The sequence below is a fragment of the Cetorhinus maximus genome, chromosome 18 (genome assembly GCF_964194155.1).
Source record: "Cetorhinus maximus chromosome 18, sCetMax3.hap1.1, whole genome shotgun sequence".
NCBI lineage: Eukaryota > Metazoa > Chordata > Chondrichthyes > Lamniformes > Cetorhinidae > Cetorhinus > Cetorhinus maximus.
In genome coordinates, this window is record NC_135896.1 from 9739910 (window position 1) to 9759766 (window position 19857).

The 19857-nt window shown below is 43.6% G+C and overlaps 1 protein-coding gene across 2 annotated transcripts in view; it reads right to left on the minus strand.

Annotated features, from left to right (window-relative positions):
- nrxn3a (neurexin 3a) overlaps window positions 1-19857 on the minus strand; it is a 1687706-nt gene that overhangs the window by 834100 nt on the left and 833749 nt on the right. The window lies entirely within an intron of this gene.

Below are 19857 nucleotides of genomic sequence, written 5' to 3' on the forward strand. Positions count from 1 at the left end.
TTTGCTCATCTTGCTGCCAAAGGGTCTGTAGCAATTTACTTCCATTTTGCTTCCCTATATTTCTCCTCCAATGAACTGGAAGTGCACATAAGTGTACTGCAAATGCCTCCACAACTTTGTACCCAATGTCACTTGGTATTATCAGCTTTCACAAGGCATCAAGAAAAACTCAACCACCATGTTACACAGTGAACTGGGGTGGTATGATAATATTTATATCATATTTTATATCGTGTACAGTAGTTGATTTGGATATTTTCTTAGTCACATTCCTCAAACCAGTTATAAATTGCCAATTATAAACAGCAAATGCAAATGTGAGGACAAAGGAACTATTATGAATAAATGCCTGTGTTCTATTCTTATCATTCAAATCGGGATAACTTAACCATGTATGAATAATGCCCATCAAAACCACAGACCTGTCCATTTGGAGCACTAATGGCTGCATATAGTGACACTGCGAGCTGCTTTTTGAAAGTGAGGTTAGGAACCCGACACTCAGATGAATTCCTGATCCCGATTCCGTGCCTGAATGGCTTCGCTCCCGCGATGTGTTTTTGAAATGAAAATGGGCTGATCGGCCAGGAGGCGAACTCAGCGTCGATTCGAGGTGCCAAGTCCCTCCAGAAGGCGAGAGTTGCATTTGCTGAGGAGAGACAGCAGCTCACGAAAGGGCTAGGAGGATAATGACGGCACAAAGTAGCCATGGATACGAAAGCCATGGGAGGCTCCACTTCCTACCTTACCCAATCTATACCAGGGGACTGGAGTACAGGAATAAAGAAGTCTTGCTACAATTGTACAGGGTTTTGGTAAGACCACATCTGGGATAATGCGTGCAGTTTTGGTCTCCATTTTTAAGGGAGGATATACTTGCATTGGAGGTGGTACAGGGCAATATCAATAGATTGGCCCGTGGGATAAGGGGGTTGTCCTGGGCTGAGAGGCTGCGTACACTCCTTCACAGGCTCAGTTCCTTCACTGCCGCGGGGTCAAAATCCTGGAACTCCCTTCCGAACAGCACTGTGAGTGTTCCTACAACACATGGACTGCAGCAGTTCAAGAAGGTAGTTCACCACCGTCTTTTTAAGATCAATTAGGGATGGACAGTAAGTGCTAACCTAGCCCACATCCCATCAACAAATATTAAAAAAATGGGCCTATATACTCTAGAGTTTAGAAGAACGAGAGGCAATCTCATTGAAACATACAAAATTCTAAAATGGCTTGACAGGGTGGACGCTGAGAGATTGTTTCCATTGGTCAGGAATCTAAAACACAGGGGCACAGTCTCAGGATAAGAGGCCTATCATTTAGGGCTGAGATGAGGAGAAATTTCTTCACTCGGAAGGGTTGTGAATCTTAGGAATTCTCTACCCCAGAGGGTTGTGGATGCTATATTGTTTAATACACTTAAGGCTGGGATGGACAGATTTTGGTCTCCCATGGAATCAAGGGATATGGGGAACGGGCAGAGAAGTGGAGTTGAAGCTCAAGATCAGCCATGATCGTACTGAATCGCAGAGCAGGCTCAGCAGGCCATATGGTCTACTCCTGCTCCGATTTCTTTTCTTACATGACTTGGGAATGCTTGAAGGTAACAATAGGTGACAGAAATAAACAAAGAGGTTGACTGCCTGGCGTAGGCATCTCCTTTCTTGACAAAAACCTTTAAAAATCTTCCGCCAAAAAATTATATTCTTTATTGTGCAAGCGACTTCCCCTCTCGTGTTTAAAAATTGCTTTCTTATTGACAGAAATGTTATTCATGCGCGATGTAACATGGCGAGTGAGATGTGCAGCTAGTTTATGATGGTACTTTATTTTTCTATTCCTTCAGCTTCACTCTTGTGAAATATTGGAGCACTTCTGTGAAATGATGTCACATCAGCTTCAGCCTGACATCCAACAACTCTCGTTTCCACAAACCGAAGGCAATGTAACATAAGGTTAGAAATTACTGTTGGCGATAAAGGCAAATGAAAGCTTAAGACATCTGCATGACACTCATCTCAGTCCTCAATTTAATTGCAAGAATTAACCTGTTTTTTTTTTAAAACTAAGAGGGACTTGAGATACTTGGACATCTCTGCTCCAGTGCAAGTAGTCCAAGGGAAGGCTGAATAAAGGTTTTTTTAAATTGTGAAGGATTTTGAAAGGTCAGGGATTGTTTCACGTGGCTCAGGAGTCAGTGGCAAGGGGCCATCGATTTAAAATTGCCATGAAGCAAGAGTGAAAAGACAAGAGAAGTTTCTTTATAAAGGAAGTCACTGGAGCGCGGAATGCTCAGTCGAAGGAAATAGTCGTGATATAGACCATTATGTCATTTGAAGGAAAACTGAATACACTTTCCCTTCTATCCTTCTGAAGCAAAAACAGATGCAAGTTCATGGGAAGAGAGCAGGACACTGGGATTAGTATAGATTTCACCAGTGAATAGCTGGAGCAGACATGATGAGCTGAATGGTCTCTCCTCTGTGCTGTAAATTTCTCCATTTCTTTGATATCTCTTCCATTCAAGCGGATTAAAAGGATATCACACGGATGCAACAAAGGAAGCCATTTGTGCTGTGTATTTTATATGTTCAGTTCGCCTCAAAGCAATTGCAGATAGGACACTAGTTTCTAAGTGCCCAGAATTTTAGTTACTGTGTTTTACACAATGCTTTAAATTATCTCCACCATCCTTCCAACTCAGCTTTTAGTCACTTCTGTGTTGTCTGTTTACTTATCTCTGAATCAAGACCCAGGCTTAACCAATCAAGCGCAGTGAGCACAGATCAGTTATCAGGCTCACTAATCACACACAGAGCAATTGAATGATTGAATATTACAATTTGCATCATATAACGCTACAGGAATGCTCCAGCATTTTTCACAAAATCAGAAAAGTAACCTGTATTTTGCCTGTATATCTTTTATTTTCCTATACAGAAACAAAGAACTAGGAGCAGGAGTAGGCCATTTGGCCCTTCGAGCCTGCTCCCCCATTCTTTATGATCATGGGGCTGATCATCCAACTCAATAACCTGCTCCTGCTTTCTCCCCATATCCTTTGATCCCTTTCGCCCCAAGAGCTAAATCTAACTCCTTCTTGAAAACATACAATGTTTTGGCCTCAACTACTTTTTGTGGTAGTGAAATCCACAGACTCACCACTCTCTGGGTGAAGAAATTTCCCCTCATCTCAGTCCTAAATGGTCTACCCCGTATCCTCAACCTGTGACCCCTGGTTCTGGACTCACCCACCATCGGGAACATCCTTCCTGCATCTACCCTGTCTAGTCCTGTTAGAATTTTATAGGTTTCTATGAGATCCCCTCTCATTCTTCTGAACTCCAGCAAATATATATACTTTGCATTTTCCCTCATCTGATTTCCTACCTTCCTCACCCAAGATCTCTGACTCTTTCTAAAGTGCCCGGGGTGGGTGGGGAGGGGCTGACTGCAATTCAGTGTCTCCTGTGCCAATTACTCAGCTGTGAACTGGACAGTTGAGCATCAATAGGTTACTTGGAGGATATGATGATCACTCCCAGTTCTGCTCCTGTCCAACAGCTGCACAGAAGCAGGAGTAGGAGTATATTGCACAACAAGTAGAAGGGACCCAGGCTGAACTTTCTGCCTTCTTGGCCCAGAGGCACCAATGTTATCTATATACATCTGAGGTCAGCTCACTCGCCACAGTCCAAGGATTGAATGTCGGATCGTCTTACTGCACTGGAGTGTCAAGCTGGATTGCAGGCTCTTAGACAGCAGTTTGAACTCAGCGCTCACCAGTTGTCAGCTGTGGCTCAGCACCATTGTCCCTGAATCTGCAGGTTGTGAAATTAAGCCCCGCTCCAGAGACTTAATCTAGGCAGACACTTCAGTAGTCACTGCCAAGGAGCCTTGCACTGTTGCTCGTGGCCTTTTTCAGACAAAATGTTAAACTGAGGTCCTGCCTGTCCTTTCAGGGATGCTTGTTAAATATCTTGTGGCACTAGTTCAAAGAAGATCAGGGGAGTTGTCCCTGATACCCTGGCCAATATTTGTCCCTCGACCAATCACTGAAACAGGTTATCTGGTCATTCACCTTGTTGCTGCTTATGGGAGCTACCTGTGTGCAAATTGGCTGCTGCATTCCCTACATTACAACAGTGACTACACTTCAAAGTCTATACTTCATTGGCTATAAAGGGTCTCGGTATGGCAGAAAAAGGCCGCAGATTAATGCAAGTTCTTTCTTTCTGACTTCCGCTCATACTGAATTCAGCTTCCACACTATTCCTGCACTGTACTCAGTGATGTGTGCACAACATTGAGGATAGGAATCAGTTAGAGACAAAAGTCTTTGTAGGTTGGGATGTAAGTAAACATAAATGATATTTAATGAGGACTCGCAATGAGAACTGATTTTTAAAAACAGGCCATTCAGGTCGCTGGGCAATATCTGCATCTGTGCGCCCGTTCCCCCCAAAAAATTACATTCACTAGTAGTGACCTCTTGGTGTGTGGTTTCGCATCCTCTGCGATGAAAACTGATGCTTGCAAATGTACAGTAAATTACGATCTCAATTATGCCATACAGATGCAGTCAGTCTTTGCAAAATGCCAAGAGGCAATCTTTCTGAGACGGGGAGATGGGGAAGTTGGGGGCGTGGGGCGCTAGTTATAAATACCTGTCAAGCTCAATACTATAATTTTATAGCTGAGTTCATAATAGTAAAAAACTGTGACAAAAGGACGCATTAACAACACGATGGTGCAATGTTCAGAATTGCACCACTCGAGTCTCCCTCTTTATCTCTCTCACACACGCACAATTGCTCTCTTCAAAATCAGAATTCTATTCATGTAAATCACTCCTCAGATTGTGGCTGGTAAGGAAAAAAAAAGACAAGAGATAATGATTCATAATTACAAGTAATAGCAGCCAAAGTGGGGAACAAGTGAGTCAAATTGCAGCCTGCTCCCATTGGAGCCCACAGCGAGGGGTCACAGCAAGTCAGCTGGAGCTACCCAACGCCTTTGATCAAACTCCCTTGTGATGCTGCTACAGATTTCTAGACGGTCATTCACACAATGTGCAGTACGAGCTGGAAGCAGGGGCTAGCGACAGTCAACAAATGAGCAAGGCACTGGATGCTTCCTGACTGCTGCCAAGTCCAGAAATCCTGCAGCACAGTTTGTGCTTGCCAGCAAAGACCAAGCTGTATGGATATGCCTAAAGGTTTTCATCCCAACTCCAGGCACCCCTAGCCATTTAAAGTGCCTTCCTGTTTCTCAATCTGCAACATTTTTATCACTAATAAATGTAAGTATTCAAAGAAAATTTTTTTAAAAACACACAGCGCTCCTTAAACGTTATTTGCTTTTCTGCTGGATTGCTGGCAGGTGAAATTAATCTCCAATTGTCGGACCCTCAGGACAATCCTTGGCAACGTCACCTCCGAAAGTGAACTGAACCCTCTCTGAAACTCGCTTAAACCTCACGAGGATTTTTTTTTCCTCAGAAAATTCTTGTGGCAGAAAATGTCCTTTCTTCCCTAATAGTTTCCAACGAAACCAAAAGCAATTTTTTTTTTGTAAGTTAACAGATCGATTGTTAATAATAACAGAAGGAAGAGAGAGAGAGAGACACACAACTTCCTATCATCTGCTGTGAGATTCTAATAGCAGTTTCTGGAGTACTTGCAAGAAATGTAAATTGAAGCTAAGTGTTAAAAAAATAAAGGGAGGAAATCTCCAGGACCCTATAAAACCGCAGAACCTTGAATACAACAGGTGGCTATCAGTTTATTATTAGCAAATCTGTGGTGTTGGACATGGCTCAGTTGTTAGCAGTCTCGTCTTTGAGTGCTGAGCACTGAGGGAGTGCTGCACTCTAGGCGGTGACGTCTTTCAGATGAGATGTTAAACCAAGGCTGTTGTACATTTTATGCAACTCAGAGCAACGCAGAGATGATGTAATCTTCTAAGTATGCGACAAGCGTTTATTTACAAGCATTTCAAAATATCTCTGCAATCACAAAATGTCCACACCTTGCTTATCCCAGGACAGGCTGTGGTGTCTGGTTACTGGACTGAGTCCTCAACCAGGCTTAACCAATTGAGCACGGTGAGCATTGATAAGTTATCGGACTATTATAATCAAACACAGAACATTTGACTAATTGAACACTACAGAGGCCCCATCTGCCATCTCAGGTGGACATCAAAGATCTCATTGCACTTTTACAAAGAAGAGCACCACTTAGTGCCCTGCCTAATGTTTATCTCTTAACCGTCAACACATTAAAAAAAAAGCAATGTGTTTACCATGAAGGGTTTGTCTAATGAGCAAAGACTTAACAGCTTGGGCCTATACTCATTGGAGTTTAGAAGAATGAGAGGTGATCTAATTGAAACATATTAGATTCTGAGGGGACTTGACAGGGTAGATGCTGAGAAGACGTTTCCCCCTCATGGGGAAATCTGGAATTAGGGAGCGGAGTTTCAGGATAAAGGGGCCTCCCATTTGAGACAGAAATGAGGAAGAACGTTTTCTCTCAGGAGGTCGTTAATCTTTGGAATTCTCTCCCCCCCAGCGAGCAATGGAAGCTGGGTCGTTGACTACGTTCAAGGTTGAGTTAGACAGATTTTTGATCTACAAAGGAGCCAAGGGTTATGGGGTGGGGGTGGTGGGTACAGCAGTCAAGAAAGTGGAGCTGAGGCCATGATCAGATCAGCCACGATCTTACTGAATGGCAGGGCAGGCTCAAGGGAGTAAATGGCCATTCCTGCTCTGTTTTTTTTACGTTCTTACATATCACATTGTTGCTTTGGGAACAGGCTTTAAGCAAATTTGTCGCCACATTTGCTACATTACAATGGTTGCTACGCTTCAGAAGTACTTCAACAGCTTACTTTGCTGCATTAAGGACATGAGTCAGATAGTATCTGAATCCAATTGTTAAATTAGTCTTGAAAATTGGTTGTTGAGAGACAGCTGCCCGAAATTAAATCACGTGTTCGATCCTGGAAACATTATCAGCAAAGTTCCGATCTGTGACAGAAATTCATTGCCATGTTTTCTGCCTTCACTCTGTACAGTTTGGGACCTAGAGGATTTGTCGCTATCCGCAGTCTTTCTCAAACAGTGTCAATAAATCCTTGCGTCATTAAGATAGTTAATAAATTATTGCATCTTATTCTCAATTTTAAACGTGAAATTAAATTTCTGACCCCCAGCTTATCATCTTGCACTCACCAAGACAGATGCAAGAATACTAAATTTCAAAGGGAGCAGTAATTTATACTGCACGAGAGAAAGGTGCTGATTGGTTGGCAAGTCGCTCTGATTGGTCGAAGTATTGCCATGGAGAATGCACCAGGGAACTATTGTTCTCCAGGTTTTTGTTTAATTCGAAAAAGGTGCCTGTGTGGACATGTTCCTTTAGCCTGCAGACCACAGGTTCCTGCACATGAATATATGTAGCTTCAAGAAAGGGTAAGTGAACCACATTGTGATCCTGACTAATAATTTTAAACTGGTTGTGTCATGCCCAGTACAGGTGTGTCATATTATGAGCTTTCAGTCAATACTTTTAAAAATTGGACACAAACAAGCTGTTAAGATGTCTGCCACAAGTCATGTGACTTTTGGCATTTGGACTACAAACAGTGTCAAGTCTTTGGTGAATATCTAAATAAATATGGACATAGGCGAGGGTACCTCACAGCCATCTGTGGAATTTACACATCTTATTGTTTAAGGCTGGGCCAATACCTAAACGCTATGAAGTTTCCAGATGGCTCGTCTCGATGTTTCATACTGGACAAGAGGGAAGATCGAAACTCAGTGGCTACTATCAACTTCCTATTGTATCGCAATGGACTCCTCCATCTAAACTAGACTGAGTGGGCCTCAGAAGTGTTAACCCAGCGGTTATGTGATCAAAACTGGTTTCAGGGACTGTACCCTTATTACCCCAGGACCCAGCAGATACATCAGAACTATCAGTCATCAGCCAGTCTGAGAACCAGACTCTGAAACTAGCTGCAAGTCATCAAGCCACCAAACCAACTAACCTGTTCTAGTTTCAAAGTTCACCTGAAAACCAACCTCCTAGATAATCGACTACAAGAAACCTTACAGCCTGCTGTGAACCCTTTGCTTTACAAGGCCCTCACTTTAACTTTAACTCATTGAATCCATTCAAGAAACCACAGGCCTGCCATGTGGGAAACTGGAAATCATAAATCAGAGACTGAATTAATTGTAATCTGTAAAAGTGTACTATCTTTAGCTGTATCCAAGCTTTATGTATGTATGTATGCATGTATGAGGTCAAGTGTGTGATGTTGCATTAATCCCGGGTAAGTGTGTAAGAATAAATAACCCTCTTTATTATAAACTCATGAAAGCTTGCTCCAGAATTATTTAATTGGAATACACACTCCAAGGGTAAGACACACTTCTTACCATATAAAACTTACTGATTATGGACAGTAAGACAGCAGATACATTCTGCCCGTGATATTGTCATTGTTAGCACCATTGGAATTGTTCAGCAAGTGCTGTCCACTGTGAGTCAGTGAGTCAATGTACTAACCTGTGTGGCACTGTGTAATACAAATAAAGAAGGATCCGTATTCAGTTAAGTTAGCTAATTTTCAGCAGCGCCGGGGTGGGTATTGCAATTAGAATCGATGCCTCCTGAGCCCAGGAGCATGTAAATCAGCCTGGGATGCTGACTGTTATCCAATGACTCTTCTGGAGAGTGTATGCTTCTGTGGGCCTGGGGGCCAGAAGTCTGATGAGGACTGGGCTCTGCTGTCCGTCCTCACATATAAATGATGCTGACTGAGGGGGTGTGGGAAAGCAGGCTGGTTGTTGCTGATGTAACTTTACTCTGCCAAGATTCTACACGTTTAAGAGGGAGAAGGAAAGAGCTTGCGGGTCTGGATTTTACGGGACACCGTGATCTCCGTGCCCCCGGCTGAACAGTTGGGTGGGAGGAGCCCAGCCATGACCCTGATGTCTGCCCTGCAGCAATTTAACATTGGGAGCAATGCCAATTGCTTTATGGCAAGACCCCACCCCCCAACCCTTCTTGGGAGCAAGGCCCATCTCGGTGCCACCAGAAATCACTGCTGGAACTATAGCCAATGCTAAATGCTGAGGAGCCCCGACTGACAGATAAGTCCGGGATTGGGGGTCACAGTGAAGGGGCTGAGTGAGGACGAGGGGACTGAGTGGCCAGGGGTTGAGAGCTGGATTCAAGAGGCCAGAGAGAAGGGTTAAGGTGGGGTCAGGGTGGGGGTGTGGTTTGACCTTGGCAGGGTTTTTTTTAAATCATTCACAGGATGTGGGCTTCGCTGGCTCGGTCAGCATTTATTGCCCATCCCTAATTGCCCTTGAGAAGGTGGTGGTGAGCTGCCTTCTTGAACCGCTGCAGTCCACGTGGTGTAGGTACACCCACAGTGCTGTTAGGAAGGGAGTTCCATGATTTTGACCCAGTGACAGTGAAGGAACGGCCGATATATTTCCAAGTCAGGATGGTTAGTGACTTGGAGGGGAATTTCTAGGTGGTGGTCTTCCCATGTATCTGCTGCCCTTGTCCTTCTAGTTGGCAGTAGTCATGGGTTTGGAAGGTGGTGCCTCCGATGGGCTTAGGGGACCCCCAAAGCAGGTCCCCCTCCTTGTCCAGCACCAACCCAATTAGCTATGAATCTCAGACTTCCCACATGACATAGGCCTCCCCCTGAAACGGGTAAAATAATTGGCTGCTTAAGGGCCTCAAGCCTACTGCGTGTGGGCTGCCTCCCTTGCCCTCCATGGGCAACTTGCTTCAAGCTTTCTTTTCTATTTTCATTTGTTATATTTGCTACTGATCACTGAAACTTTATTTTGTCATTCTATTTATAAAGAGAGTGAGAAGGAGTCTGATAAAATCCATGGAGTTGCCGATGGGAGTGTGGACTGCATCTACTCTAGATTTGGTCCAGATATTTGAATGGGCTGAGCAGAGCTTTCTAAATTGATGAAAACCATGCAGAAAAATAGTGTTAAAACAGATTTTTTTCCCATGATTCCTCTGTGCCTTATGATGTAGCTTGACATTAACTAACACAAAGGAAAGCTCATAATAGTACAGGACTTGTTATGCCTCTCGGAGATTTCTTAAAGCACAACGAATTCCTTTGAACTCCAAGCGAATCCAACAGCCAATTTTTTACAAAGCATGATCCCACAGCTGGCTATGAGATGGTTGACCAGTTAATCTGTCTTTGTTGGTATTAATTCAGGAAGGGGCAGGTCTTGTGATGCAGTGGGTAGCATCCTTACCCCTGGGCCAGAAGATCTGGGTTCAAGTCCCACTCCAGGACTTGATGGCCATGGAAGGTGCTTTCATACCTTGGCCAAACAGATTGATCATCGGCCTGTAAACTCTTCCAACACGCCCGATGGCAAGTGGTAAGAGTGGGACAGTTTCCTGGTCAGCCATACTGCAGAAGGCAGTACTTTGCCAAGTATAATCATGGACCGATCCAATGGAAGTCCACGGTCGCCAATGCCCTCTTTGGGCATGGGACCTGAAGGAGGAGGGGTTCTGGAAGGAATGTTGCCCAAGAGACTGAAAAGACTCGCTACACTTCAAATAGTGCTGAGAAATTCACCAGTATAAGCAGACGAGCTACCGATTTAGTGTAAGATAAAGACCGACTCAGGATCGGCGCTGCAGGTCAATTGGCTGCAGGCGTGCAACAACCTTGTTCCCTGAAGGTCATAAAGTTTCCCCGCAAATAAAGCACAGGATGCATTGCCCCCGAAAAATCAATAGGCGAGAGGTATTTCATCCTGTGTTCTATAGTGACGAAGGGATATTGGAGGCAGAAGCACATTCTGTAAAAACATACAGGGACCTGCTTTAGTCAGTGAATAGGCAGGACACAGCTGCACCACTTCTGAATAGCTGAACTAGGACTGAACTTTTTTTCTCCTGATGGGATCATATTTGTAGGTGCTGTAATTTAAATCCAATGCTTGCGTGCTATGATCTTCCTTTGTGTTAAATTTGTAACTCCTTTTTTTGCCTTAATACAGGTTGTTTCTTAAAAAAAAAATAATCCGAGGGACAAAAAAGTACTGTAACGTCTGCATCTTTCGGTTTCTCCCCACCACCCCAGTTGCTGCAACTTACAGTCCAAGGAATCTCAGGTTATCCTATGCTGTTGAAAAACTGGATCAGGAGATGTTGAGAGAGAGAGAGAGAGAGGACGGAGGCACGCAGAAATATTAGCTTGATTCACATGTGGCTGAGGCATGTGGAGGTCTTGGGTGGAACGAGGTGCATCAGTGTGGCATTCACGCATGGATTGCAGTCATACATCTTTTCATAGCATCCCATCGGACTTGCAACACTTTGGGAAAGCATGGTGGGTTTGAATCCCTGGACTGGATTATCTGCGAGGAAATGCGTTGCCAAATATCGGGGTCAATGCAGTGATGAATTCATGTGGAGTTTGTAATCACCAGACCTGCAGGAGAGAATGCAAACGTGTGCAGCACTAAAAGCTATGAAATAAGTTTGCATTAATGTTTATTTTTCTTTTAATGAGGTCTATTACAAGCACACCAGGCACTTTTAATACACATCCTTGCTGTGCGCTTGTGCACAGCAAAGGAATGCTAAACTGCCTGTTTCACCCTCTGCCATAAGCAAAGCGCTCCCAATGACAAAAAAAGGATAAAAGCCAGAGGCCGGGTCCACCAAAGCCTGAAGGAATTGCTTTGAATTCTTGATTTCAACCTTTTTTGAAATTAGTAGTTGTTTATGATTGTTCATGGGATTTGGAGGTGGGTGGGGTGGGGTCGCTGGGAAGGTTAACATTTATTGTCCATCCCCAAGAAGCTGGTGATACAACTGTGTTGTCTATTGTGCAGAAGGCTAGGGCATCCTTCCCCAAAACACCACCATTCCCAGCCCAACATGCCAACCCATTCATTGTTCAACCCCACCCCCCTCTCTCAAAGGCACTAATTCATGCTGGAGCCACGCCTAAGCAGGAATTGGACATAGTGCTTCTAAAATCTGCAAGACCAGGCAAGGTAAGTGAGAATAATAATCAAGCCTACAGGTAGCACACAGTTCAGAAGCTGAGAAATATTGGGATCAGGAGCTAGACCAGTAAAGTGCAGTAGGGTGGAGGGGAAAGACGCAGAAATACTTTTTGCTCCAGGGATGTGTTTCAAAGTAACATCTATCAAAATAAAGAGCTACAAATTCAACACAAAGGAGTGCAATTATAATAGCAGATTTAAAATTGCAGGCCCTGCGAAAATATGGTCTCATGAGGAAAAAAGTTCAATGCAATCGTGAGCTCAGTTATTGAGAAATGGTGCAGCTGTGCTCTGCCTATTTACTGAGTAATGCCGGTCCCCCTGTATGTATGTGCAGGATGTGCTTCCACTCCCAACCCCTTCATCACTGTAGAACACACAGTGAAATACCCGATGCCTATTTCAATGTTCGGAGATTCGCCCACTTTTTCTCCTTGTCACAAAAACATCCGGGAGGTATGTGGACGGACAACGTTTCAGGGAATTGCATCGCTGAGGGCAAAGACACACTGAGCTTCCGGACCAGCTGTCTGCACTCAGCGCAGTATCTGGGCTGGAGGCCTCTCTGTTAGATGCTTCTGAGGAGGTAGCCACCCCATTAATAGGAATTAGTCAAACAGAGGAAGTGAAGTGGATGGCCACCCATGACGGGTCAAGGAGGGAGAAACAGGAACCAGTGGACAAAAAGTTGTGAAGGTTTTGGAGGGCAAATGCAAGGGAAGTCTCCTAGAATGGTACCGGTGGGGGTGGGGGGTGGGGGTGGTGAGTGACTACAGTTACGTGGAGGGATTGGGGTCATTCTCCCTGAAGCAGAGAAGGTTTCGTGGGGATTTCAGAAAGGCAGTTCAACATAATGAAGGGATTTGATGAATTGTATAAGGTGAAAATGCTTGCACGGGCAGGATGTGGGTAACTAGAGAGCACAAATTTAACATCATTGGCAAAAGAAATTTTTTTAATGCAGACAATTATTGTGATGTGGAATGCACTGCCTGAAAGGGTAGCAGAAACAGATTCTATAGTACCCTCTAGCAGAGAACTGAATATATACTTGAAAAGGAAAAAATTGCAGGACTTTGGAGAGAGAGAGAGGGAGAAGTGAAACTAATTGGATAAGGATGTACAATGGGTTGAATGGCCAACGACCTTCTGCGCTACATACTTCTAGGACTCTGTGAAAAAAGAAGGGATTGAACATTTGGGGTTTTTTCCCAATGGAACAGGGAAGGTTCCAGAGCGAACAAATGAAGATTTTCAAAGTTCTGAGAGGTTTTGAGAAAGCCAAAAGTGAAAGCTTTGCTGGTGAATACATAACAAGGGGGATTAGTCAGGATTATCATTAGAAGAAGCAAAGAGATTTTTATTTTTAAAAAAAAGGGTTATTAAAGCATGTAATGCCTTACCACGTGTAACTCTTAAGGGAAAAACTGTCAAAGATTATAACACAATTTAAAATTGAATTGGACGTGTATAAAAAGATACATGCAAAAGACAGCTAAATTGTATTAAAACAGATAGTACAGTTAAGGAACTAATACTGGGACAGGTATGATGAGCTTGAATGGCCTTATTCTCCGCTCTGATAACACACTCACTATTTCAGATGGAATCAGATTACAAACTGATCTTCAAAGCCGCTCTGTATGTCACACCTTGTCCTCTAAGCACAATGAACACTCTCATTTTATCACTTGTGGACAACAATTATGGTAATTCCCTTGCCCAAAGTCTAAACCTATCTTCTTGATGAGACAGGCATATAGAAAAAATCCTATGGCACAACTTCAAAGGCAAGCAGGGGAGTTCTCCCTGGTGTCTTAGCCAATATTTATCCCTCAACCCACACGGCTAGACAAAACGCAGATGACCTGGCCATTATCACATTGCTGTTGGTGGGAGCTTGCTGTGTGTAAATTGGCTTCCACGTTTCCTATGTTACAACAGTGACTGCACTTCCAAAGTACATCATTGGCTGTAAATTGTCTTTGGAACATCTGTGGTTGCAATAGGTGCTGTAGAAATGCAACTTCTATCTTTCTTTGGGCTGTATTTTTAAAAAAAAAGTTGAGGCTGCAGGACCTGACACAACTGAGAGCACTGTAAAAGAAGTTTCTTTAAGCTTCTCTGCTGTCAGTGTTAATAATAAAAAAAAAATTGCATATTCATCCGTATAATAAGCAAGAATTTACATGCGGGGGAGAGTGTGGGAGGTGGAAGAGATGCTAATTTTAGAACTGACACATCATTTGCAGGTGCCCTGAATGAGAAGACTGGGTTTCGACTGCCTGGCCTCTGGAGTGAAACAAATGGTGCCAAACCCATTCCTGTATTTCACACCTTGAGCAATGTCACCACCTCCATAGTCAGCGGTGTGACACGCAAGCTGCTGTACAACCCATCTGGTATTTACCATGTTTCTTGGAGTCAAAGAACAGGTTTTCCTTTATTAATGCTTCAGTAAATCTCTATTTTTCTGGAGGTTTTATGGCAAGGATGTGAATTTCCAAGAGCTGGTCTCATTAATGATTACTAGATTCTTTTTCTATCCTCCTCGTTTGCGGTTCCATAGGTTTCATCCGCTCACCCAGGCCTAGTGATCAAATGGCCATTGACTACGACGTGAATTTCTTTATTCTAAGAGCTGAGCTGAATCTTATTCTCACCCACAAAAAAAAAAGAATTTTTTCAGGGCAGTGATCCAGATTGAGAAACTCTGAGGGGTTTTTGTTCCTCCACTTTAATGTATTCATACAAGAAACACCAAAAGTTAGCATGCAGGTGCAGCAAGCAGTTAGGAAGGTAAATGACATGTTGGTCTTTATTGCAAAGGGATGTGAGTGCAAGAACAAGGAGATCTTGCTACAATTGCACAGGGTTTTGTTTAGGCCACACCTGGAGTACTGTGTATAGTTTTGATCTCCACATCTAGGAACATAGAAACATAGGAGTTCGGAGCTGGGGTAGGTGTTAACCTCTTGTCAATTACATCTTTGGCATTTGTTAATGTCATGTCAATTTTATTGTTAAGGTTAGGAGAAAAAGGTGACGGGTATTAACTGTCTTTGAGGACATATAAATAGGGGGTGGCGATCTTGTGACGCAATGCTGGCGTCCCTACCTATGGGCCAGAAGCTCCGTGTTCAAGTCCCACTTCAGGACTTCATGCCCACAGAAGGTGTATTCATAATGTTGCCAAACAGGTTGATTATCAGCCTGTAAATCCTTCCAGTATGCCTGATGGCAGGCGGAAAGACTGGGAGAGTTTCCCTGGTCAGCCATACTGCAGAAGACTACGGCAAACCATAATCATGAACTAAACCAATAGAAGTCCATCATCACCAACGTCCCTTTAGGGGCCCCTTCAATCATTGGATAGAACAATAATTTGATATTCATTGTGAGTATTGCACTTAACAATAGTTATAAATAGGGGATAGCTGGGACACTGGATTGTGTGAGAGGAGAGCTGTGAGACTGAACAAGCCAATAAACTCTCTCAATAAAGAAAAGCTCTGTGTCTTGGTTTTAGCTTCACCAGCCAGCTTGGATCCTATTAACAGGAGGCCATTCAGCCCCTGGAGCCTGCTGCACCATTCAATATGATCATGGCTAATCTGGTTGTAGTCTCAGTTCCACTTTCCTGCCTATGGTCCACCCTCTCCCCACCCCACCCCAAACCCTTGACTCCCTTGACTATCAAAAATCTATCTATAGGAAAGATATACTTACCTTGGTATATCAAAGGTTTGGGGGATGAGAAGCTGGAGTTAGGCCTATACTCTCTGGTGTTTAGAGGAATGAGAAGTGATCACATTATAAGATCCTGAAGGGGGTGACAGGGTAGACAATGAGAGGCTGTTTCCCCAAGTGAGGAAACTAAAACACAGGGGCGCAGTCTCAAGTCAAGGTGTCGATCATTAAAGACCGAGATGAAGATTAATCTTTTCACTCAGAGGGTTGTGAATCTTTGAAAATCCCTACCCCCGTGTTGGCTCTCTCCCCATGTAATGCAGGCCCAGTCTGGCAGGGTTGCCCCTGAGGGAAACCAGCTCGGCCAGCAGCAGTGCTACTGAGCCACTCTTGGTGATGGACATTGAAGTCACCATCCAGTGTATATTCTGTGGCTTTGCTACCTTTAGTTTCTCTTCCAAGTGGTGTTTAGCATGGAGAAGAACTGATTCATTAGATGAGGGAGGGCACTAATTAGGTAGGTAGGTTTCCTTTCTCATGTTTGACCCAAAACCATGAGACTTCACAGGATACAGAGTCAATGCTAAGGATTCCCAGGGCTACTCCCCCCCAAATGTATACCACTGTGCCGCCACCACTGGTGGGTCTAACCTGTTGGTGGGACAGGCCACACCCAGGGAGGGTGATGGAGGAGTCTGAGGCAGTGTCTGTAAGGGATGATCTGATAAGTATGACTGTCAGGTTATTGCTCGTCTAGTTTGTGGAACAGCTCTCCCAATTTTGACACAAGCCCCCAGAAGTTGGCTTCCTCCATGCCTTTCAGGCACTGAAATACATTCCTAAATACAATGAAGCACAAGTTGCTCCATTGCTCCTATGTCAGAAAACCTAACGTACCAAGCCTCCCAAATGATTGTTCCAAAGCAAAGTATAAACTACATACTGTCACAGACAGAACTTATGCATTTATTTTTTCCCATGATCAAAGTGTTTCAATGTGAGAGGTTAGTGTGTTTTCTTATGCTCAGAGTGATTTGCCCCAATTTAAATTATTTCCAGCAGCAAGCTTTTGTGAATTTAAAAATAAAGAAGATTATTTATTAGCACATAATTGCTCCGGACATTTAAACATAATGTCTTATGTACAGTATCACACGGAGCTTAGATACAGACGAAGAGAAAAACAAAATGAATGATTTCAGTCTCTTTCATAGCAGGTCTGTAGCTTCTTAGATGAATTGCTGCTTTAGCTGGAGCATAGGTCTTATAAAAGCAGAGGATTCTCAGTAAGCCGTGAGGCTTCTTGTAGTTGAATTTCCAGGAGCTGGGCTCTCAGGTGAACTTGAAGTTGGAATAGGTTGGGGGGAGAGTCCTTCTCCCACTTTCAAGGGATAGCTATATATTACCTTGGCTGCGCAGTTGTTTTGAAGCTGGTTCAATGGCTGAGATGGTGTTTCTGATTGTATCTGCCCCTGAACAGCTTCTGCTGTTATTTTTAGAAGCAGATAACAAACATGGCTGCCTCGCCCATGTGACCTGTGACAGGTCCAAAGTCCCTTTCCAAATAAGGTGATATGTCAGACCGGTAAAAATCCTGTGTTGAGGCTTTTCACACCCTGAGAGTTTCAGACAGCCAAGGTCTGTGTGCTTGGGATGTGGAGCCATCACAAAACAATGAAAGGTCAGAGTTATCCAGGGCTCGACAAGTGAATGCAGGAAGGATGTTTCCCCTGGCTGGAGTGTCTGGAACCAGGAGACACACTCTCAGAATAAGAAGTAGGCCATTTAGGACCGAGATGATGATTAATTCCCTCAGTCAGAGGGCGGCGAATCTTTGGAATTCTCTACCCAAGAGGGCTGTGGTGGCTCAGTTATTAAGTATGTTAAAGCAGAGGTCGATAGATTTCTAGATACCAATGACATCAAGAGGTATGGGGATAACGCAAGCAGATAGTGTTGGGTTTGAAGATCAGCCATGATCTAGTTAAATAGTGGAACAGGCTCGAGAGGCTGAATGGCTTACTCCTGCCCCTATGCTCCTAGAAACATTTCATATTCATCTATCACCCATTGAGGTTTGATGTCTCTATTATTCATGGTCCTTTCTGTTGTTGTTCCATCATTAACAAAGGCATGTGGAAGTTTCACAAGTGGCTGCAATTGTCCTTATTTGCGTGAGTTTCAGGACTGTCTGGAGCTGTATATCGCCAAGTCACATGATGTGCTACAGCCATCTTAAACAGCTTTTGTTGTCTACTTTTTTAAAAAAAAGATAGCTTTAAAGTTTGTAATATCTTCATGCTTGTACTTGGCATGACAAGACTGACCTTACAAAGTATGAATGCAAACAAAAATGATCCAAAGTATCTACAATTATAATGACTTTTAGGCAAAAAAAAACTTTAAGTGCAGTGCAAGGCTGCTTGGATCTGAATATAGGATCCAAATCAGATGATCTGCGTCAGGCTACTTTGATGAAGCACTTCCGTGGGTGGAAACTACCACCGGGTATTGTTTGTACTGTGATTAATAATGGTGGGAAGAATGAAGACACACTGTAAATGTTTTGGGCCTGTTGTAATTGACTGAAGGGCCGTGTACCTTAATCAATGACATCATATCTCAGGGAGATCAAACACAGGAGTGGTTTTGTCATTTGCCCATGTTACTCTGAGGAGGTGTTCTTTTCTTAAACAATTTTGTAATACCTTTTCGACAAGTGATGATGCAAACCAATTCAAAGCATATACCACTGTGTCGCTCTTACATAATGATGCACAGCTTAAAGCCCAATTCAAACAGACAATGTTTGTCAAATATTTTTCACAAAGATTGTAAATACAAAGCGCATCATCGGAACATAGGAACAGTTGTAGGCCATTCAGCCTGTCAAGCCTGCTCCGCCATGCAAACAGATCATAGTTGATCACCTACCTCTACAACAGTTTTCCCCACTATCCCCATGTCCCTTGATGTCATTAGTATCCTGAAATCTATCGATTCCTGTCTTGAACATACTCAATGATTGAGCTTCCACAGCCCTCTGGGGTAGAGAATACCAAAGATTCACCACCCTCTGAGTGAAGAAATTCCTCCACATCCCAGTCTTCAATAGCCTGCCCCTTACTCAGTGTGTGTCCCCTGGTTCTAGGCTCACAAACCAGGGGAAACATGCAATCTACATCCACCTTGTCATGACCTGTAAGAATTTTGTAAGTTTCAATGAGGTCACCTCTCATTCTTTGAAACCCTAGAGAATACAGGCCCAGTTTCCTCAATCTCTCCTCATCAGAGTAGCCAGCCATCCCAGGGATTAGTCTGCTGAATTTCTGTTGCACTCTCACTATGGCCAGTACATCCTTCCTTTGTTAAGGAGAACAAAACTGTACACAATGCTCCAGGTCTGGTCTCGCCAAGGCTCTACACAATTCCAACAAGACATCTTTACTCCAGTACTCAAATCCTCTTGTGATGAAGGCCAACATAGTCTCATGTCTGTGCCATTACTTTGTCAGAGTTATTCAATTAACTCCAAACGCCTGTTCCTGTACCATAGCCCTAAATATTATTTTTTCTTTTCATGTATGCATTTGATTCCCTTGTGAAAGTTACTGGTGAATCTGTTTACGCCAGCCTTAAAGGCACTGTGTTCCACAACGTAATAACTTGCTGTGTCAAAAAGAAAATTAGCTGCCTCTTGCCCTGTGATAGAAGATTAAAGGATGATAAAATTGAGCTATTTAAGATGATTAAAGGAGTTAGCTGGGTAGGTAGGGAGAAAGTATCTCCTTTTGCTGGGAGAGTCCAGAACAACGAGTATTATCTGGAAATCAGAGCGAGGTCAGTCATGGGCAGTGCCTGGTACACACAAAGGCAAGTAGAAATCTGGAACTCTCTCCCTAAGAACCTGTTGAGCTATTGAGACGGTGGTGGCGGGGGGAGGGGGAAGGAGGAGTGGGGGGGTGGTGGAGGGGGAGGTCGACTGAAAGTCTGAAAACTGGAGATCGATAAATTTTGTTTTAGGCAATGGTGTTAAAGGCGATGGAACCAAGGTGGGTAACCAGGAGCTAAAATAC